Consider the following 24,253-nt stretch of genomic DNA (forward strand, 5'->3'; position numbering starts at 1 on the left):
CAGACTATACTACAAAGCTACAGTAATCAAGACAGTATGGTACTGGAACAAAAACAGAAATACAGATCAATGGAACAGGATAGAAAGCCCAGAGACAAACCCATGCATATATGGTTACCTTATCTTTGATAAAGGAGGCAAGAATATACAATGGAGAAAAGACAGCCTCTTCAATGAGTGGTGCTGGGAAAACTGGATAGCTACGTGGAAAAGAATGAAATTAGAACACTCCCTAACACCATACACAAAAATAAACTCAAAATGGTTTAAAGATCTAAATGTAAGACCAGACACTATAAAATTCTTAGAGGAAAACATAGGCAGAACACTCTATGACATAAATCACAGGAAGATCCTTTCTGACCCGCCTCCTAGAGAAATGGCAATAAAAACGAAAATGAAAAATGAGACCTAATGAAACTTAAAAGCTTTTCCACAGCAAAGGAAACCATAACCAAGATGAAAAGACAACCCTCAGAATGGATGAAAATATTTGCAAACAAAGCAACTGACAAAGGATTAATCTCCAAGATATACAAGCAGCTCTGGCAGCTCAATATCAAAAAAACAAACAAACCAATCCAAAAATGGGCAGAAGATCTAAAGAGACATTTCTCCAAAGAAGATATACAGATTGCCAACAAACACACGAAAGGATGCTCAACATCACTAATCATTTGAGAAATGCAAATCAAAACTACAACGGGGTATCACCTCACACCGGTCCGAATCGCCATCGTCAAAATATCTACAAACAATAAATGCTGGAGAGGGTGTGGAGAAAAGGGAACCCTCTTGCACTCTTGGTGGGAATGTAAATCGATACAGCCACTATGGAGAACAGTATGGAGGTTCCTTAAAAAACTAATAATAGAACTTCCATACGACCCAGCAATCCCACTACTGGGCATATACCCTGAGAAAAGCATAATTCAAAAAGAGTCATGTACCACAATGTTCACTGCAGCTCTATTTACAATAGGCAGGACTTGGAAGCAACCTAAGTGTCCATCAACAGCTGAATGGATAAAGAAGATGTGGCACATATATATAATGGAATACTACTCAGCCATAAAAAGAAATGAAACTGAGTTATTTGTAGCGAGGTGGATGGACCTAGAGACTGTCATACAGAGTGAAGTAAGTCAGAAAGAGAAAAACAAATATCGTATGCTAACACATATATATGGAATCGTAAAAAAAAAAAAAAAGGTTTCTGAAGAACCTAGGGGCAGGACAAGAATAAAGACGCAGACGTAGAGAATGGACTTGAGGACACGGGGAGGGGGAAGGGTAAGCTGGGACGAAGTGAGAGAGTGGCATGGACATATATACACTACCAAATGTAAAACAGCTAGTGGGAAACAGCCACATAGCACAGAGAGATCAGCTCGGTGCTTTGTGACCACCTAGAGGGGTGGGATAGGGAGGGTGGGAGGGAGATGCAAGATGGAGGAGATATGGGGCTATATGTATATGTATAGCTGATTCACTTTGTTATAAAGCAGAAACTAACACACCATTGTAAGGCAATTATACTCCAATAAAGATGTTTAAAAACAAAAAACAAAAAACTAACCGTCACAGTCACATACTGTGACTCCTCTACTCAGAGATGAAGTTATTCCAGATCAGGAAGTTATCCAGGAACTACAGAATGTAAACAACTTAGACAGCGCTTTTTCCAACACTTCGCCTTATATACTCAGCATTATTGTAATCATTTTAGAGATAAGGAAACTGAGGCTGAGAGAGATTTAAAGGGCTTCTGGTATAGTCGTAACTAGAACTCAAGTGTGTTTCCAATTCAGCTTTCTCTTCATGACACCACAATTTTGGGTTGAGAGGAACAACAAGATTAGTGACCTGGGCTGGTAGAAGGAGTCATCATCTTGGGGCAGATCATGAGAATGCAGCCGTGAGCAGTTACTGGATTTGCCTATATGAACGGTGTTGGGGAAGATAACGGACTTGGCATTTCAGACAGATGATAGGACCCTGCATCCAGGACGAACCGGTCTCTTTTCTTTCAAAATTTAAACTCTTCTACTCACTAATAACTTGGGCTTTTAAAGGAGTTACATATGTTAATTTTTTAACTTGCATAAATTAGAGGAGAGTCTTACAATATTCTTTCTCTTAAGTGCCAGGATTATCCTAAACTAGAGCAAAGTATGTAAAACTTCATCACATCTGGCTGAGTTTTAAAGATTTCAAGAGCATGTTTCCTGGGGTTTGCTTGCCTATGTATTATTATGCTTCTCTAATATGCTTGTGTAATTATTATACAAATTTATTGATTTTGCAGGATTCAGAGTCCCAGCAATTTCTCATTGATTAGTTCAGGATTGATTTTATCAAAGGCTAAACGAGGACCTCCAGGAACTGAAGAAGCTCAAAAATGAATGCAACTGGGAATTTCTTTCTATCTGCTGAGTCTCGTGTGGAAACTTTTTGCTAGCATCCGTCAGTGGAACTTCCTAAGTACCAGCACAGAGCTAGGAAGCTTATGGCAATTTTAAGAAAAATGTTTAGGTTCAATAATAACAGTTTACTGGAAGCACCTCTGATTTTCTTTTCCTGCCCTTTTTTATGGGCTTGGTTGTTTTGCTAAATTAAGTTTGAGGTTCACTCGCTTTGTTATAACACCACGTTAATGAGGCCAAAATGTCAGGCTCCATCTCTGTAGTGACAAACTGCGCCCCTAACCTCAGGGAGCTTCCCTGGTAGATGAAAACAGGGAGGATATTTGCAAATACAGGGAAAACAATTTCAGGCCCTGACACGGAGACTGGCATTGCCTTCACTTTACACAAAATAGCAAATTGTTCCCTTCCGTAAGAAAGAAAAACCCAAAGGAAATTATTAGTGTCATAGAAGAAATGAGATTGTCAAAACAAAAAAACAAATTAGAAGGTCCAAAAATGATTAACACAAAACCAAACCCATGGTTTAGAAGACAGAAGTTTTATTTGGTTTGAGATGCCCCAGGGATTACTCGGCATAAATGTGCTAAACAGTCCAGGTTGCACATCATGTAATTAAAATCTGATTAATTCTTATCGGGTTAGCAAAGGATGGTGCTTTTTACCCCCCAAACAAATTGGCAATGCACCTGAATATTAAATTTAATTTGTCATTTTGCACATTTCACTGGCTCTATTGTAACAGACTTAGAAGCACATTTGCCACTCTGTCCTTTTTTGACATCAGTTCTCCCTACACTACGTACATTAGGTAAATACTAAAATGTAGATAGGAGAGAGTACTTTTAAAATTCTCTCATTTAGGAACATCACAATGAACTAATTGTGATTCAAGATATCAACACTACTTCTTGGCAGTTGCTACCAGCAAAAGACAATAAAATGTAAATGAACAAATTACTGTTTAAACAGCAATACTTTTGATAATCAGCAGATACATTGAGGGATAAATATGGGGGAGAAAATCTGAAAAGGGAAAAAGGGGATTTAAATTTAAACAGAATTTCTTTTAATGTTTCCCCCATCGTACTAAAGTCCATCTTTAATTCATATTACAGTGAGTAATTTGTAATGCTATGTCAAAATAAATATGCAGGGCTTCCCTGGTGGCGCAGTGGTTGAGAGTCCGCCTGCCGATGCAGGGGACATGGGTTCGTGCCCCGGTCCAGGAAGATCCCACATGCCACGGAGCGGCTGGGCCCGTGAGCCATGGTCGCTGAGCCTGCGCGTCCAGAGCCTGTGCTCCACAACGGGAGAGGCCACAACAGTGAGAGGCCCGCGTACCGCAAAAAAAAAAAAAAAAAAAAAAAAATGCAAAGAAGATATGCATTTAAATTTTAAATCTGACCCCTGAGTTTGAATTTAACATTGTGCCCTAACTGAGTCCTGTATGTGGAATGGGAATTTTGAATCTGTTTTGAATGTCACAAGGATCAGCGATCATGCATAGTGTTATCATTGTTCATTACCTAATATGACTTGTGAAAAGAACATGAAATGGCATTAATCATTATTTTCTACTAATAATAATATACTTTCAATGCAAATTTCACCATTTTCTAAATATCTGGCAGCAGGAAATTCTTCTCCTTCATCACAGTCACCAACCACCCCCGCTCCTTTATTCCGGATTTGCAGCTGGAAGCCTTGGTGACTGATAAAAAGCTAGACCTTACAACATTAAAGAAAAACTGAACTCCTGACCCCAAACCCAAACACCTAGAATCACAAAATCATCGGGCCCATGGGACCTCAGGAGTTGCCGAAGGTCACCCAGCTGGTTAAAGGCAGAGAGGGAAATGGAAACCAGATCTCCTGACTTCAGGTTGAGTGTTCGTCCGCATACACAACAATGAGCAGAATAACATCAGCTGGAGAAGCACAGACCTAGGATCACACAGACCTGGGTCTGAATTCTGATTCTGCCAATTCTTTGCTTTAATTTCTTCATCTGAAAAAGGTATAAGCTAATGATACATACTAGGCATGTTATTGTGAGGATTAAGTGATACGATACACAGAAAGTACTTAATCATAGGCCTGGCAAAGAGTAAATAATAAATATTAACAATGGATATTAACTCATGTTGCCTAGACAACAATTTTTGTTCATATAAGTAACCTTTGTCTCCCACTCTCCTGAAAAAAAACACAAACTATACATATAGTTTTATTTTTATATATATATATATATAAAGTTATATATATACACAGTTGGTAAGGATGAAACTTGGACTCAAGATCAGTGTATTGCTTCATCAACAGGGAAAAACAAGAGATTAAAAGAAGACAACATAACTTACTACAGGGCAAATAATATCCAATGTGTCTTCAACGGCCTGTAAAATGATCCTAGTGACCTTATTTGTCTGCCCATCCAACTCCCAACACACATCTGTGCCCTTTAGCACAACTGAAAAGTGAGCAAACATGGTGATGGAATAAGCGAAGGGAGCTGGTGGTGTTTATCTAGGCCAATGTTGCATGTGTACATGTCGGGGGGTGGGCGATGCATGTGAGTACTCAAGGAGGAGGGGGGAGGGAGACACAGAGGGTGAGAGAGAGATTGACTAGTGAGGCTAACTGCTTAACCAGAAAAGTACACCTTGTTTCTACCAGGGCAAGGCTCCTAGGTACTGTTAAGTAGCCATAGCCTAAATGTCAGAGCTGGAATAAGGGAGTCATAGTGGGAGTTGCCAACCTAGAAGGAGCCCTAGACCCTCATTAGAGATGGAGACAAGTGTGTTCACCAGAACTCTCTCCAGTCAGAACACAGTATGTGCTGAATGATTTAAGAGGCTGTTGGGAATTGGGACTCCACAGGGGTATTTCTTCAGTGTGGCTGTATTGGTCTGGACTTTCGAGTTTTAAATTTATCCTCTCAATTAGGACACTTCCGGACTTCCGGGAAGATGGCGGAAGAGTAAGACGCGGAGATCACCTTCCTCCCCACAGATACACCAGAAATACATCTACGCGTGGAACAACTCCTACGGAGCACCTACTGAACGCTGGCAGAAGACCTCAGACCTCACAAAAGGCAAGGAACCCCCCACGTACCTGGTTAGGGCAAAAGAAAAAACTAAACAGAGACAAAAGGATAGGGACGGGTCCTGCACCAGCGGGAGAAAGCTGTGAAGGAGGAAAAGTGTCCACACACTAGGAAGCCCCTTCGCGGGTGGAGACTTCGGGAGGCGGAGTGGGGGAGCTTGGGAGCCGCGGAGGAGAGCACAGCAACAGGGGTGCGGAGGGCAAAGCGGACAGATTCCAGCGCAGAGGATCGGGCCGACCGGAACTCACCAGCCGAGAGGCCTTTCTGCTCGCCCGCCGGGGCGGGCGGGACTGGGAGCTGAGGCTCCGGCTTTTGTCGGAGCGCCGGGACAGGACTGAGGTTGGCGGCGTGAACACAGCCTGCGGGGCGTTGGTGCACCGCGGCTGGCCGGGAGAGAGTCCGGGGAAAAGTCTGGACCTGCCGAAGAGGCAAGAGACTTTTACGTCCCTCTTTGTTTCCTGGTGCACGAGGAGAGGGGATTAAGAACGCTGCTTGGGAGAGCTCCAGGGACGGGCGCGAGCCGCGGCTGGAAGTGCGGAGCCCAGAGACAGACATGGGACGCTAGGGCCGCTGCTGCCGCCACCGGGAGGCCTGTGTGCGAACACAGGTCACTAGCCACACGCCCTTCCGGGGAGCCTGTGCAGCCCGCCACTGCCAGGGTCCCGGGATCCAGGGACAACTCGCCCGGGAGATCGCACGGCGCGCCTCAGGCTGCAACGTCACGCCGGCCTCTGCCGCTGCAGGCCCGCCCCACACTCCGTGACCCTCCCTACCCCCCGGCCTGAGTGAGCCAGAGCCTCCGAACCAGCGGCTCCTTTAACCCCGTCCTGTCTGAGCAAAGAACAGACGCCCTCCGGCGACCTACACGCACAGGCGGGGCCAAATCCAAAGCTGAGCCCCTGGGAGCTGTGAGAACAAAGAAGAGAAAGGGAAATCTCTCCCAGCAGCCTCAGAAGCAGCGGATTAAAGCTCCACAATCAACTTGATATACCCTGCATCTGTGGAATACCTGAATAGTCAACGAATCATCCCAAATTAAGGAGCCCTGTGGATGAAAGGCTCTTGGTGCTGCAGCCAGGAGTCAGTGCTGTGCCTCTGAGGTGGGAGAGCCAACTTCAGGACACTGGTCCACAAGAGGCCCCCCAGCTGCACATAATATCAAACAGCAAAAATCTCCGAGAGATCTCCATCTCAACGCCAGCACCCAGCTTCACTCAACGACCAGCAAGCTACAGTGCTGGACATCCTATGCCAAACAACTAGCAAGACAGGAACACAACCCCACCCATTAGCAGAGAGGCTGCCCAAAATCATAATAAGTCTACAGACACCCCAAAACACACCACCAGACGTGGACCTGCCCACCAGAAAGACAAGATCCAGCCTCATCCACCAGAACACAGGCACTAGTACCCTCCACCAGGAAGCCGACACAACCCACTGAACCAACCTTAGCCACTGGGGACAGACACAAAAAACAACAGGAACTACGAACCTTCAGCCTGCAAAAAAGGAGACCCCAAACACAGTAAGATAAGCAAAATGAAAAGACAGAAAAACACACAGCAGATGAAGGAGCAAGATAAAAACCCACCAGACCTAACAAATGAAGAGGAAATAGGCAGTCTACCTGAAAAAGAATTCAGAATAATGATAGTAAGGTTGATCCGAAATCTTGGAGATAGAATGGACAATAGAATGGACAAAATGCAAGAATCAGTTAACAAGGACCTAGAAGAACTAAAGATGAAACAGGCAACGATGAACAACACAATAAATGAAATTAAAAGTACTCTAGATGGGATCAATAGCAGAATAACTGAGGCAGAAGAACGGATAAGTGACCTGGAAGATAAAATAGTGGAAATAACTACTGCAGAGCAGAATAAAGAAAAAAGAATGAAAAGAACTGAGGACAGTCTCAGAGACCTCTGGGACAACATTAAATGCACCAACATTCGAATTATAGGGGTTCCAGAAGAAGAAGAGAAAAAGAAAGGGACTGAGAAAATATTTGAAGAGATTATAGTTGAAAACTTCCCTAATATGGGAAAGGAAATAGTTAATCAAGTCCAGGAAGCACAGAGAGTCCCATACAGGATAAATCCAAGGAGAAATACGCCAAGACACATATTAATCAAACTGTCAAAAATTAAATACAAAGAAAACATATGAAAAGCAGCAAGGGAAAAACAACAAATAACACACAAGGGAATCCCCATAAGGTTAACAGCTGATCTTTCAGCAGAAACTCTGCAAGCCAGAAGGGAGTGGCAGGACATATTGAAAGTGTTGAAGGAGAAAAACCTGCAACCAAGATTACTCTACCCAGCAAGGATCTCATTCAGATTTGATGGAGAAATTAAAACCTTTACAGACAAGCAAAAGCTGAGAGAGTTCAGCACCACCAAACCAGCTCTACAACAACTGCTAAAGGAACTTCTCTAGGCAAGAAACACAAAAGAAGGAAAAGACCTACAATAACAAACCCCAAACAATTAAGAAAATGGGAATGGGAACACACATATCGATAATTACCTTAAATGTAAATGGACTAAATGCTCCCACCAAAAGACACAGATTGGCTGAATGGATACAAAAACAAGACCCATATATTTGCTGTCTACAAGAGACCCACTTCAGACCTAGAGACACATACAGACGTGTTTTTTGTTTTCTGTACTGAATTCATTAGCATGGGTCGGTATAAAATTTAGCATAGGTCAATATGTAATTTGTAAACTAATAAGGTCTTAAAAGTGAGGAATTAAGTCTTTTAAATTTAATTATTTATTGCAAAGAGCAGAATAGCATACATAAACAGGTGCCTAAGGAAAACTTGTATTCTAATATGGAACTCTCATGAACACCTTTTTTTTTTCTTCTAACGGTATGATAGTAGGCCATTTGATTATTTTTATGGCTTTAACTTTACAACAATGAAATATTCGTAAATTTTAAAAAGTATTTTTCTTTATTTGATGCGGGTGGGATACTGGAGAAATGAAAGGTCAAACATCTATTGAGGAATCCATACTTGTCTATATATTGTGTACTTTTATTTCAAGAACTGATTTAAAATTCCTAAAAGGATGCTATAATAAGTTATTATGCCATTTTACAGACTGAATTAAGTGAATTTCAGGGAGGTATGAAACTTGCCTAAGGCTATCCAGCTACCAAGCGGTAGAAGTGAGAATTAAATCCAGGTATACCTATAAAAAAAAATAAAAAAAAAAAAAAAAAAAAAAGAAGGCGAGGGCAGCACCAGGGTATGGGGTTGTTAGTTTTATAGGGGTGAGTAATTTCATACGCTGATGAGTGGGAGGAGTATTCCAGCTATTTTGGGGAAGGGGTGGGGATTTCTAGGAATTGAGCCACCGCCCACTTTTTGACCTTTATGGTCATCCTTGGAACTGTCGTGGCACCTGTGGGTGTGTCGCTTAGCTTGCTGATGTGTTACAATGAGTGTATACTGAGGCTCAAGGTCTAGTGGAAGTAGACTCGTCCGCCATCTTGGACCTATTTTGTTCTAATCAGTTTATGTTGTGTCCTCGGGCTATGTAATTCTTTTAAAGGTTGTGCCCTGCCCCCTTTTCCTCCTGTTTCATATTGAATATATAATATTTGCCAGAGTATGTTTTAATAATTAATACATGATATATTGTATAATTAATTTATATATCATATATATAATGATATCTATAGGTATTTGTTCTAATAAGTCATTAAAAATAAATGAATATTCTTTTTCTTTCAAAAAAAAAAAAAAATTAGGACACTTCCAAGAGTGAAATAAAACACTATTAATAACTATGCTGGGAGAACAGGTATAAAGTAGGACTGTCCCAAAATGAGGACACATGGTCACCTTAGTTTTAAGTGTTGGAAATCTAATCGAACTGGCTTCAGCAAAATGACATTTATTGGGCTCAGTGTTTTAAAAGTCCAGTGGTAAGTCTAGCGTCAAGGATGCCAGTTTCCAAGACTCAGTCTCTCTCACTCCATCTCTCTGTTCTGTTTTCCCTCTCTCAGGCACGCCCAGTCCCTGTAGTGGCCCCTGGCACCTCCAGGCTTACATCCTGCATCTTAGCAACATCAGCTTCTGTTTCCCAACATTCTACCAAAGTCCAAGAAAAGTTTCATTGGTCCACTTGGGTCTCAAGCCCATCTTTGACCCAGTCACTGTGGCCATGAGGGAATGGTAGGCTGATTTGTCAAATCTGTATCATAAGGCCACTTCTGGACTTGAGGATAAGAGAGAGGACGAGTCAACCACCCAAACCACATGGACCAAGCTTAATCAAGGTATGATTCCCCAATGGAAAAGCAAGACATAAATTTGCAAGAAGGGGAATTATACTGGCCAGGTAAGATCAATAATGTCCACTAACTCCAGGACTTGTGTTTAGCTAATAAACATTTTTTTGGTAAGATCTTTATGTGCCAGGATCCATGTTAATGACTCTATCTGGATTACCCCATTTAAACTTCAAAACAATTATACAAGCTAGATACTTTATTATATGCATACTATAGATGAGGTAGCTCAGGTACACAGAAAATTAAGTCACTTCCCCATTCACAAGCCAGGGCATGAAAAATTCAAGACTGGAAGCCAGGCAGTCAGATTCCAGAACACATGCTCTTAGCTCTTACCTAGGGAAACATCCCATGCAGGCTATGGCAAGCACATTTGGTTAGATCTCTTGGAACAACACGGGAGAGGTTTGGAGTGGATTAGAAGAAAGAGCCTAAGGCCAGTCAAGAAAAGCATCCTGTCTGTTGATTTAAAGCCCCAAAGTCCTGATACAAATTACTGCAGTACCTGACAGAGTCCGGAGGCCCTGCAGTCAGCCAGCTTCTTGGGATAAGAATGAGAAGCAGCTTGATCTGTCTGGCTTCAGCTGTATCTCTAAAATACCAGCAGGGAAGTCTCTCAACACAACTGAGAGAGTATGCTCCAACAGTGGGTCCTATGAATTCAAAAAGCCCTCCATTAATAAACAACAACAAAAATTTAACCTCAAAGAATGGGGAAAAAAGGAGGGGGGGTATTTACAAACTACTTTTCTTATAGCAAAGAATTTCTTATTACAGTTACGCAAAAGGAACTTCAAAGATTCCAGAAATAATTTAGTTATGTCAATGCAGAGCATTACTTGGCAACTTTGAGTGCAAGTATATTTAAATATATTTGGCCATGTTTACTTGCACATTCCTAAATTAGACCTGAATAACTAGCTGATAGATACACAGTACAAACAGCTTGTTTGTAACAGGAAAACTGTTCAATCTATCTTCCTTTATAACTGAGCTTCCACAACCTTGATTTATTGGTGTAGTTCAGGAAATTTATCCCACATAGTGTTATAGGGAATCACTTTCATTTGTATGCTAACTGCTTTTGATTATTTTTTTTAGCATCGTCAGTGGCCTTGATGATTGATTTTCAATCTAGCTAAACGAGTTCGTATTATACATATTTCCCAGTAGGAAAGAGATTATCTTAGCAGATAGTACACTTCATGGCACAAAGAAAGTTCTAGCTCATTCCACTGACACTTGAAAGTTTTCAAGGGACACGCCACATGAGCAAGGCTTCTGGGCTTTTGAAGGAAAGATTATAGCAACAACCAAAAAAAGTAGTTAATTCTTTAATGAAATGACATAGATACAGTGAGGGTACACATAACAGTTAAACAGTTACTTAAGAATTTAGTCTCTGGGGTCAAGACTCTGGGGTTTGAATCTTAGCATCACCACTTACCAGTATGTGACTCTAGGCAAGTTACTGAACCTGTCTAGACCTTCGTTTCCACACCGCAAAATCAGAGCCACAAGCAATATCAACAATATTGAGTTGTTTGAGGATTAAATAAAATGATGCATGTGTGACACATATGGCATGGTTCTTGGCTCATAGAAAGCCCTCAATAAATACTAGCTTTTGTTGCTGTTGTTGTTGTTGTTTTTAGAGTTGCAAAGGAAATAAACACAAAGATACCTCTCTGGCCACCAGATACCTAATAACTTAAGGGGAATGGAATACGAGATTGACCATTTCCACTTAGCCCATTGTGACTTCTCTGCACATAGGCTAGAATTTATTCTTTTGATTATCAACCCACATTTGTCACAATGTCCCAGTCAAAGAATGAAGTGGGATCATTATTCCGAGATGCTTTTAATTAATACAGCAGTAAATTTTCATTCATTTCAGAGTTTTCCTTCCTGACCCATATCTATCATATTTGATCATATATCGTATCCTGACCATATAAACAAAGCCTTTGTCCTATACATTGCCTTTCTGTATCTTTCACCCCCAGCCCCCGCCATGCCACCAATTCTCCTCCAAAAGACTTGTAGCATTACTAGCTGTAACTTTGCAAAATCTGAGGATATGCTTCACATTATACTTGAGGCAGGTACCAGACAGCGCATTTCCCATCCTCGTCCCCCAGCCCTCCAGGGAAAATAGGACTGTATGATATGTAATGGACATACCTGTGGTTTCTGCACCCATCCATGTTCTTTTTTTTGATGACACTACTGGATTTGCTTTGGGGAAGTCCCTTTAGACCACTGCACACAGTTACAGTGAGGTTGTCAGTTAAGGTACCTACTTCTCCTGGACAAAGAATGGACATATGACCTGTATTTGTTTCCTAAGGGTACCAAAACAAATTAAAACAAACTTCCTGGCTCAAAACAACAAAAACCTACTCTCTCACAGTTTAGGAGGACCCCAGTCCAAAATCAAGCTGCCATCAGGGCTGGTTATTTCTGGAGGCTCTGAGGGATAAACTGTCCCCTGTCTCCCTTCCAACCTACAGTGGATGTTGTCAATCCTTGGTATTCCTCAGCTTGTAGACACATCACTCCTATCTCGCCTCCTTCTCTGTGTCTCTGGGCCTCCTTCTTTTCTGCCTCTCATTAGGACATTCTCATCAGATGCAGGACCCACCCTTATCAAGTATGGCCTCATTTCTACCCTTACCTTAGTTACATCTGTAAAAAGCCTTATTCTAAATAAGGTCCCATGTTTTGAAGTTCTGGGTGGACATGAATTTTGAGGGGATGCTATTCGACCCATTCCATGACCCAAGACAGGCCAATCCAACTCTCTTTCCCTGGAAAACCAAAAGAACTAAAATTATTTGCAACACGTTTGTTTTACCAGCAGAATCCTGAAGAGACTGCCCACTAGTTCCTGTTACCTATGTCCCAGAAGCTTCTCTGGTCTCCTACGTTGCATGGCTGAGTTATTCAGGGTCTCCTTCATTCTGTGCATTACCCAATATCCTGGCAATAAATTCCCATGTAGCTTAACCAGGTGGAATCAGGTTCTGCTACGAGAAACCAAAGGAGTCTAAAGCAGAGACTACAATGTCTGAACCACCTCAGTCCTGAAATGTAGAAATAAGAATAATTGATGTCAAGGCCTGTTTTTTACACTTTCCACTAACTAAATAGTCCTTTGATCACAACTCTTCCACCCATCTAACTTAGAATATTTTATTTCTGGAGACTTTACCTGCTTGTCACAGTAATTTTTCTAGAAGTCTTGGAAGTTTATGCAAATATGTAGGTGATAGTTCCCAGCATCCTTCCAAATCCTGAAAGTGCTGACAGACTGACTAAACTAAGAAGTTATCTTATAATCCTAGGGCAGACTAATTAAATCCTACACATTGACATTTTGGGCTAAAAAATGGTAACTACACTAATTAGCCCATTAGAAAATGTGCATATCTCATTGTGCCAAATGAGAGGGGATTCCTTATAATTGTTCCTATAGGATTGCACGCAACTACTGGGGACACGAGCTAATTGCAGGAAACGTCATTACCTTCCAAGTCCCATCACCCACTTAACTACTGAAGAGGTTCCCACCCGAACAGTGAGGAGGAGTCAGAGCTGGATGGGTTTTCCTAGAATCATGGCTCATCACCACCGCACTCCAAAGATTTTAGGAACATAATAAGTCTTTGCAAGTGGAATGAACGTGGCCTCTGACTTTCTACCAGATCCCACACTGTCTCAGGACACCAGGAAGCCAATAATGCTAACAAACTAGTACAGAGTGAAAAATTAAAACATTGTAAACTTTTGAAGACACTGCAGAAGCTATAGCCCATGTTTATGAAGAACATTTGGAGCTTTCAGGAAATCATTTATTTAAGTAAAATCCCTAAAGATTTACGAAATGTCAGGCAGAGAAATTAAAATGTCAGTATACTGCAGCAAGGTCAAAACTGAATTAATAGCATGGAGGCAAATTACTCAATTGGATACAATTTAACCAATCTTTGTGGACACCCACCATGTGCCTGACACTTTAGTAGGCCCAGGAAGGGATCAAAACTAAGAAAGAAAAGGCTAAGGCCGCCAGAGAGTTTGCAATCCAGTAAGAAGAATGAGAGCAGAAGGCAAACCCCAGAAATACAAAGGGGAAAATGCTATAAGAAAGAAAGAAACAAAGTGCTGGAGGAAAAAGGATTACTTCAATTGCAAAGATCAAGAAAGGCTTTCCCAGAGGAAGTAAAAATAGGGGTGGTCCTTGACTGACAGATATGCAGAAAAGATTAACCAGATGGACAGTCAACCCAAGTAAAATCATAAAGATAGGAAAATCCATGGTATATTCAGAGGACAGAAATTAGCTTTTCTGAGATACAGGGCTTCCTAAAGAGGGAGACACGGCTGGAAAAATAGGTTTGCAGCTACCCCAAGGAGAGGCTTACAGGATAGGTACATGGTCTTTTTTATTCATGGAGGGCAATGAGAGTCATTGAAAGCTTTTGGAAGGGAGCAGTCTGTTCAGCACTAGCTTAAGGAGGATTCATCTGGAGGCAATGTGAATGACAAACAGGAGCCAGAGATATCAATCTGTTGGGCATCTGACTCAGTTTTAAGCAGGAGAGTTTGGAAAGAAAGCAGGAAGGAGGGAAGGAGGACACATGTGCAAGAGACAGGACAATGTCCCAACCCAGAATAGAAGTTCTCAACCCTGGCTGCATGGTAGACTCTCATGGGTAACATTATTGAAATACTGAATGCCAGGGCCCACCCCAAACCAGTAACATCAGAACCTCTGTGGTTGGGCCCAGGCACTGGGATGTTTGAAAAGTTCACCAGGTGATTCCAATACACAGATAGTACTGATCCTCGCTTATTCTTCAAGGTATAGTCCAGGGGCCAGTAGGCCCAGCATCACCTGAGAGCATGTTGGAAATACAAATTCTCAGACCACTCCTCTCAGAATATGCACATTAACAAGATGACCAGGAAATATGCCCATGAACATTTAAGTTAGAGAAGTACAAACAGATGCTTCTGGGACAGGCCCTGAGATGATTCAGGTCTAATCAGCACCCAGGTGAAGCCAACACAGGTCCACAAACCACACTTGAGAATGTGTTAGAAATGCCAACACTGCACATTGCCAGACCACTCACTGGGGCTTCTGCTGTTTTCCTGAGGTCCAGTTTCTTCCCTTTCACTCTGTGTTCTAGTGTCAGACCTCATCCCCATCTCTGCAACCTGTCACCATGTTCACAGGTGTCAAGAACAACTCCAGGAAAACAGTTTGGCTGTTCCTCAAGAAGCTACACATGAATTACTATATGACCCAGCAATTCCACTCCTAGGTATATACCCAAAAGAATTGAAAGCAGAGGTCACAAATCAAGCCTCAGTAAATTTAAGAAAATTGAAATCATATCAAGCATCTTTTCCGACCACAACACTATGAGATTAGAAATCAATTACGGGAAAAAAAAAACAACTGTGAAAAACACAAACACATGAAGGTTAAAAAATACGCTACTAAATAACCAAGAGACCACTGGAGAAATCAAAGACGAAATCAAAAAATACCTAGAAACAAATGACAACAAAAACACGATGACGCAAAACCTATGGGATGCAGCAAAAGCAGTTCTAAGAGGGAAGTTTATAGCAATACAATCCTATCTCAAGAAACAAGAAAAATCTCAAATAAACGACCTAACCTTACACCTAAAGCAAATAGAGAAAGAAGAACAAACAAAACCCAAAGTTAGTAGAAGGAAAGAAATCATAAAAATCAGAGCAGAAATAAATGAAAAATAAATGAAGAAAACAATAACAAAGATCAATAAAACTAAAAGCTGGTTCTTTGAGAAGATAAACAAAACTGATAAACCTTTAGGCAGACTCATCAAGAAAAAAAGGGAGAAGTCTCAAATCAATAAAATTAGAAATGAAAAAGGAGAAGTTACAACTGACACCACAGAAATACAAAGGTTCATAAGAGACTACTACAAGCAACTATACGCCAATAAAATGGACAACCTGGAAGAAATGGACAATTCTTAGAAAAGTACAACCTTCCAAGACTGGACCAGGAAGAAACAGAAAATATGAACAGACCAATCACAAGTAATGAAATTGAAACTTCATTAAATAAGTCTTCCAACAAACAGAAGTCCAGGACCAGATGGCTTCATAGGTGAATTCTATCAAATATTTAGAGAAGAGCTAACACCTATCCTTCTCAAGCTCTTCCAAAAAGCTGTAGAGGGTGGAACACCCAAATTCATTCTACAAGGCCACCAACACACTGATACCAAAGACATCACCAAAACAGAAAATTACAGGCCAATATCACTGATGAACATAGATGCAAAAATCTTCAACAAAATATGAGCAAACCAAATCAAACAACACATCAAAAGGATCACGCACCACGATCAAGTGGGATTTGTCCCAGGGATGCAAGGATTCTTCAATATACGCAAATCAATCAATGTGATACACCATATTAACAAACAGAAGAATAAAAACCATATGATCATCTCAATAGATGCAGAAAAAGTTTTTGACAAAATTCAACATCAGTTTATGATAAGAACCCTCCAGAAAGTGGGCACAGAGGGAACCTTCCTCAACATAATAAAGGCCATATATGACAAACTCACAGCAAACATTATTCTCAGTGGTGAAAAACTGAAAGCATTTCCACTAAGATCAGGAACAAGACAAGGTTGTCCACTCTCACCACTATTATTCAACATAGTTTTGGAAGGTTTAGCCACAGCAATTAGAGAAGAAAAAGAAATACAAAGAATCTAAATTGGAAAAGAAGTAAAACTGTCACTGTTTGCACATGACATGATACCATACATAGCAAATCCTAAACAGGGCACCAGAAAACTACTAGAGCTAATCAATGAATTTAGTAAAGTCGTAGAATAAAAAATTAATACACAGAAATCTCTTGCATTCCTGTACACTAACAACAAAAGATCAGAAAGAGAAATTAAGGGAAAAATCCCATTTACCACTGCAACAAAAAGAATAAAATACCTAGGAATAAACCTACATAAGGAGACAAAAGACCTGTATGCAGAAAGCTATAAGACACTGATGAAAGAAATTAAAGATGATACAAACAGATGGAGAGATATACCATGTTCTTGGATGGGAAGAATCAATATTGTGAAAATGACTATACTACCCAAAGCAATCTACAGATTCAATGCAATCCCTATCAAACTACCAATGGCATTTTTCACAGAACTAGAACAAAAAACTTTACAATTTGTATGGAAACAAAAAAGACCCCGAATAGCCAAAGCAATCTTGAGAAAGAAAAATGGAGCTGGAGGAATCAGGCTCCCTGACTTCAGACTATACTACAAAGCTACAGCAATCAAGATAGTATGGTACTGGCACAAAAACAGAAATATAAGATCAATGGAACAGGACAGAAAGCCCAGAGAGAAACCCACACACCTATGGTCACCTACTCTATGACAAAGGAGGCAAAAATATACAATGGAGAAGGGAAAGACTCTTCAATAAGTGGTGCTGGGAAAACTGGACAGCTACATGTAAAAGAATAAAATTAGAACACTCCCTAACACCATACACAAAAATAAACTCAAAATGGATTAAAGACCTAAATGTAAGGCCAGACACTATAAAACTGTTAGAGGAGAACATAGGCAGGACACTCTTTGATATAAATCACAACAAGATCTTTTTTGACCCACCTCCTAGAGTAATGAAAATAAAAACAAAAATAAACAAATGGGACCTATTTAAGTTTAAAAGATTTTGCACAGCAAATGAACCCATAAACAAGACAAAAAGATAACCCTCAGAATGGGAGAAAATATTTGCAAACAAAGCAACTGCAAAGGATTAATCTCCAAAATATATAAGTAGCTCATGCAGCTCAGTATCAAAAAAACAAACCACCCAATCAAAAACCCAAACAAAAATGTCTGTTTAGAAGACCTAAACAGACATTTCTCCAAAGATGACATACAGATAGCCAACAAACACAGGAGGGAAAAAGTCCATTTCAAACAGAAAACTCTTAATACCCAGAACCCATGAGACCTAAAATGACCAAGATGAATAGAGTGAAAACATGAGTCCTCTCATGCACATTCTCTTCTTGAAACTGAGACAGTCCAGCTTGATGTTTGGTACAATGACAAATTGTTCTAGGCAGATTTTCCAAAGTAATCCAAAGTCCCTGAGTCCCTCTACACAAATTGTCTACTGTGGTGACTTAATTTCATGTTTTTAGTTTTAAGGAGAAGAGATTTGGATGAATGTTCTAATGTAGTAATTAGCAATTACATTAATATCGTTGATTTCTCATTATGTTGTCCCATTATTCTAATTATGTTTCTCTTTAAACAATTTTTCAGACTGCAATCTCCTACTCAGATGAGCCTAATACCCTGAATAACCTCCCCTTGCCATTGTCCACCCAAGTTGGTAATAAGTCCTGTGCTATTTAACCTCACATCACACAATTTTTTAAAAATCATTCCAAAGAGCCCTGAGTCAATGTACTCTCTGTGCAATTACCTCCAGGACCCAGAACCAACACTGCAGTAATCAAAGCAGGTGGTCATTTGGAAGGGCTCTCTACACAAATAGCTCCTTGACATCTCACTGATACGCCTGAAATCCTACTCTTGAAGAGCCCTTTTGGGAGATCTTTGGGGGGTTTCAGTCTTCAATCATTTCTGAAGAGAGCAAGCTGTATCAAGCAAAAATCTGGAGAGGATACCATTTAACAAGAGCCTATAAGACACACCAAATACTCTCAAATGAGAGCTAACACTCTATGTTTCATGCACCATTCTAAGTGCCTTACATATATTAATTCATTTAATTTCCTCCAAAACTTCTGTAAGGCAGGTGATATTATGATCCCCATTTTACAGATGAGGAAACTGAAGCTGACACAGCTAGGATTCAAACCCAAGCAGGCTGGCTCCAGGATCTGTGCTCTTAACCTCTGCTGTTCTGCTCTCTGATATATTTCTTTTTCAGTCATCTCATGAAGCTGGCATTTTATATCTTCTTGGACAGGTGAAGCTAATGATCACAGAGGTTAAATAACTTAGCCAAAGGCACACAGCTAGTAAGTGCCCAGATTAATGTAAACCCAGGTATTTCTGACTCCAGAGACTTGCTCCTTCCCCTCTGCTGCCTACCCAAGAAGAATATATCACAATATCCAATCATGATGAGCATTTATGAGCAAGACCTAAACAACCAGGAAATAAAAAATAATATATAGTCTATATGGTTTACTAACTAAGGGAAAGAGTGCAGATAGGTATGGCGGAGCCTACTAGCTAATCAACAAACCTATTTCCTCTTCCTCTTGGGCACACAGTGCATTTTCTAACATCCTTTGTAGCCAAGCGTAACCAAGTGCCTGAGTTTTAGTCAGTGAGTTTTGGCCAAAATATTGCAGCAAAATCCTCCAACTTTCTTTCCTCATAGCCTGACTAAATGGAGAGGCTCCAAGAACCTAGAGCAGGGAGGAGCCACAAGAGTGGAGGAGCCTGGGTTCCTGATTGACCATGTGGAAGGCCACCAGGAACAGGCCCAAAGGATTATGGCAATAAGAAGTAAGCTTGGGGATTTCCCTGGTGGCCTAGTGGTCAGGATTCTGGGCTTTCACTGCCGTGTCCTGGGTTCAAGCCCAGGTCAGGGAACTGAGATCCTGCAAGCCGTGAAGCATGACCAAAAAAAAAAAAAAAAAAAAAAGTAAGCTTGTACTGTGCTGAGTCACAGAGATTTCAAATTTATCTCTTATAGCAACTACTGTTACATTAACTATTGATAATATAGGATAAAAGTTGAATGTTGTCATCAAAAACTTAAAATATATGTCATTGATTAACAGTTGGATTTTGAATAGAAGAGAAATAAACAACTAACTCAGGTTGGAAAGCTGGAGATCATGTGATATGTATCCACAAAACATTTGGTAAAATTTTCCCTGCAGTAACTTGGAAAGGAGCTCACATGCCTACTGGCTTTCACTCCAAATGAAATGGGCTGCCATTTGGATGTTTTGAGTAGCAGGATGACATGGTCTGATGTTATTAAATGGATCACCGCTGGCTGCTTTGTTGAGACTAGGCTGGGGGTCAAGGGTAGAAGATGGACAACCAGTTAGGAGGCTACTTCCACTGACCACAAAGAGTGAATTCATAGGATGAAGACTCTCCTCCTGCAACTCGATGATGCTTGGTTCTCCTAAAGACTGTTTCTGAGCCACCAGGCCAGATGAAGTTACTACCATTGGTTCTGAGAACACTATTATTTCTGATCAATGACATTTCAAAAACAAATTGAATGTGGATAAATGACTTGCATCTGAGCATTCAGTTTTTTCTTTGTTAACATATTCTTTCAGATGGTCTTGATTTTCTTTCTTATGATCTTATTTATATTAAAAAGAAATGGATGTTCAATTAAATAATTGGGCACAGATGTCCAGTTTATTTAAAGAATCCTTAAATACCTAATTTTGTTGCTTGTAGAATCATGACTTCTCTAAAATTTGGGTGTATGAAAATAGAAGTAATATTTAGGGGTCTGCCAACTGCAACAGGGCTGAGAGATTTATACTTGGCCTTCCTGAGATAGACATATACAGTTCACTGAAACTCCCCAGGGCATAAGCATAAAGCTCGTAAAGCCAGGTAGTAGGAAACACCACCTTCAATGCTTCAGTTTAACATCTCTCTGTCCTACCCTCAAGTAAGTCTAGAACATATGTTCCTCCATGGACATACTGCATCTGTTTTCCAGTTACAAAGGCCTGCATTATTTATTGTATCTCTGCCTACGGTGTGATCACATTCTAGTAAAATCCTAAGAGATTCAGAGGGCCGGGAATAGTGTTCTTGGAAAACTATGAAGAAGTAGGAATTCTAGCACGTGGTGTTTATCCTTCACTTATACCCAAATTCCAATTTAGCCAGTAATTAGAGAGCAATCACAGCACCCCATGCACTGGATTTGCTTAATTGCTGAGAAGGAAAAGGTGAAATGGGATACCCACTTTTTTCCTGTTTGCTGACCATCATTCAAAGGTAGAGTTAGCCGTTACTGAAATAAACTGTGGAGAAAATATCAAAATAAGCCTATTACACTAGGACCCAACCATTACAGCCAAGGAAATAACACAATAAATTCTTTGAAATGAAGAAATATAGCAAGAGGCACTTGAAAATTGAGAGGTGTTTTGTCACTAAATTGCAGCATTAATAGTGCTTTGATGCTCCTTGCTAAATTGTATAGTTCTGACACTCAAAACGAATATTAGGAAAATCATACTTATTTTATACAACTCGTTAGCAGAAAGAAAGAAAATAAGATGATGTTTTAAAATCATAAATCTCCTTTATAACTAACTGTGAATCTGATGATATTGGAAGGGGAAAGCAAATTGAAAGGAAAAGGATGATTCTAAACTGCATTATAATCTTGAATGTAAATGAACTATTATCTCATCAGTAGAGGATTAAGTCCTATTTGGAATATGATGCTGAATGCTGGCAATATTCCTTCTCTGATAATGATAGGAAACTAGGAATCACGGAAGAAGTTATTTCTTTTTTCATTATCAGCGGGACACTGGTGTCATTTCTATATACCTGTGATCCTTTTTAACCAATTTTTCTTTCCTACATATATACCCATCTATCCCAACTAATGAAATATCACTTAAATTTACGCTACTTGATAAAAATGACAAATTCAAAGAATCAGAAGGAAACTGGATGTTCACAGCACAGTGCTCCATAGGCAAGGTTTAACTGATTGCCGGCACCATTTTCAGACTCTCATTAATGCTTGCCTGGTATTCTAGATGTCTGTTTACCCAGTCTCGTTTTAATTTGTTAAAGGAAGTTAAAGTCATGACTCAGCTATAATGTGGCAGCATTTGAGTATTAAACAAAAATGCAAATCTAGCAGTATACATCCCTAATGAGACGTAGCAAGCTCATTTTTCTTCATATTTCTAATTCAGTTTCTTTGGTTTGGGGCAGAATTTCTGTGGCACATGGTTATGTTTAAACTTTATTACTAAGCTACTCCCACATTATTAGCCAACTTGAAGGTCTAATTCTGAAATCTGTTGGCTTAGAGACATGCGTAAACACTTGGGAAAATATATTTTTTTCACGCAGCCACTGCACTGAAAGCGGGGAAACGTCTGAGCTGTTCTAAAACTCTGTCCTGTCTGTGCACAAAAGTGACAGCTATGTTTCAGAGTTCCCAGTGTCTTTAGACATATACAATGAGTCTTTCTCATCCGTCTTAATTTTTCATTCTAAATAATGCATGATTCTGTCATTAACCAGCAGACAGAAGACCCCCTGAGGGGTACCCTAGTTGTCTTAATTTGGATCTTGGGTGAAGGGAATATTGGGGAGGTGATCTCAGGAAACACCATGAGCAAGAAGGGGAAGCTAGGAAGACTGTGAAAGGTGGGTTAATGAGGGATTACTCTGTGGGCAACCCAGACTCTATCCTATGGGGAACTCTCTGAGCAGTTGTGTAGAAAAGACCTGAAAATTGCTGAAGGGCAAGGAAACAGGGTATTAATCTGTCCGTTTCTAAACCTCAGTGGTTAAGGGTTGCTCCTGAGGCATGAACCCCTTAGCACTTCTGGCCTGCCCAGTGTCCTAACCAAACACATTTCAGCAGCCGGAGAACACCCGAGGACACAGCGCTGCAGGAAGCCACCAGCAGGTCAAGTAACTTCCGTGCTGGTGCCTCCAAGAGAGCCAAGGGAGCATGGGCTCCCTGCAGCACTGTGAGGCAGAATGCTGACAGGCTCGGCTTGAATCTGTAGGGAAGCAGAACTTACCACCCTAAAACGCGTCTCTTTAGCATGCAAATTATTTTAGCTGAAAACAATCAAGGCCCAAATGACTCAGGAAGAAACTCTGACCTTCCCCAAAACTGCCAAAAAAAATTTAGATACAGGGCCTGAAACTTCACATAAAACACTGACCAGCTAAAACTGGTTTTGCCTCCTTAAATAGGTTGTTGATTAACCAAACCTAGAGTTATTTTACAAAGACAGCACTGCACATGTGCAAGATGGGAACCCATGTCTCCCAGATAAAGCCGGAATCAAGAATCTCCAGTATACAGAACTCAAAGAATAGAAATGTTGCCACCTGGGCCTTTTACAAAGAGAGAAGTCCTTCAATAAGGAAAATGTGGCTTCTAGCAGCACGAGTAGATTATATGGACTGATTCTAGACTAGCGAATCAGCTTCCAAGTTTGAAAATCCCTTACCCCTTAAATTTCTGCTCCAAACCCTGAATTGGGGAGACAGATTTGAGCCGTGCCTCCTAAGGCCCATCAACCTCTTAATAAAGCTCTTTCTTTTCTCAAAAGCCTGTGCTGTAGTATTGGCTTCTATGTGCTTCATTGGGCAGGGAGCCTTGCTCCGTAACAGGCCTATTGCTGGAACAGAGCTATCACCAGAGATACCTGCAAAGAATATGGGCTAGTGTGGTGGAGGAAACAGGGCCTAAAGATCAGAGTCCTCTCAATGAATAAAGAAGATGTGATACATATATACAATGGAATATTACTCAGCCATAAAAAGAATGAAATAATGCCATTTGCAGCAACATGGACAGACGCAGAGATTATCATACTAAGTGAAGTAAGTCAGACAAAGACAAATATCATGACATCACTTATATGTGGAATCAAAAAAAATTATATAAATGAACTTATTTACAAAACAAAAACAGACTCACAGACTTCGAAAACAAACTTATGGTTACCAAAGGGGAAATGGGGGGGGATAATAGGAGTTTGGGATTAACATATACCCACTACTATATACAAAACAGATAATCAACAAGGACCTACTACTGTATAGCACAGGGAACTCTACACAATATTCTGTAATAACCTATATGCGAAAAGAATCTGAAAAAGAATGGATATATGTATATGTATAACTGAATCACTTTGCCGTACACCTGAAACTAAAACACTGTAAATCAACTATATTTACTCCAATATAAAATAAACAGTTAAATTTAATTTAAAAAAAGAAACGCAAAAAAAGAGAGTGATTAAATAAACAGTAGAACATCTTCAAAAAAAGATGGTCAGAGTCCTCTCTGTATCCCATTGTCTCCACAGGGCCCAGCCAGAAGAAGCTAGAAGAGTAGAGGAAAATGTCTTCTTCCCTGACAAATCCCTGCTTCCCCTCTACTCAGGTGTGATTTGGACACAGTACTTAAGATCTCTGAACCTCACTTTTCTATACAGTGAGGTTTGTGATGCTGACCTCTCGGGGTGATCATAAGGATTCAATATAATTATGTGATGTTATATCCCAGCAAAGAGCTAAGGACA

At 40.4% G+C, this 24,253-nt stretch overlaps 1 long non-coding RNA gene across 1 annotated transcript in view; it reads right to left on the bottom strand.

Annotated features, from left to right (window-relative positions):
• The window catches only part of LOC117201153 (uncharacterized), a 546,510-nt gene that overhangs the window by 321,175 nt on the left and 201,082 nt on the right, over window positions 1-24,253 (bottom strand). Inside the window, exon 4 of the long non-coding RNA XR_004483120.2 lies at window positions 10,367-10,514. This is a non-coding gene — a long non-coding RNA (uncharacterized LOC117201153). The remainder of the gene's footprint in view (window positions 1-10,366; window positions 10,515-24,253) is intronic.

Source organism: Orcinus orca, chromosome 11, assembly GCF_937001465.1.
Source record: "Orcinus orca chromosome 11, mOrcOrc1.1, whole genome shotgun sequence".
NCBI classification, from domain to species: Eukaryota; Metazoa; Chordata; class Mammalia; order Artiodactyla; family Delphinidae; genus Orcinus; species Orcinus orca.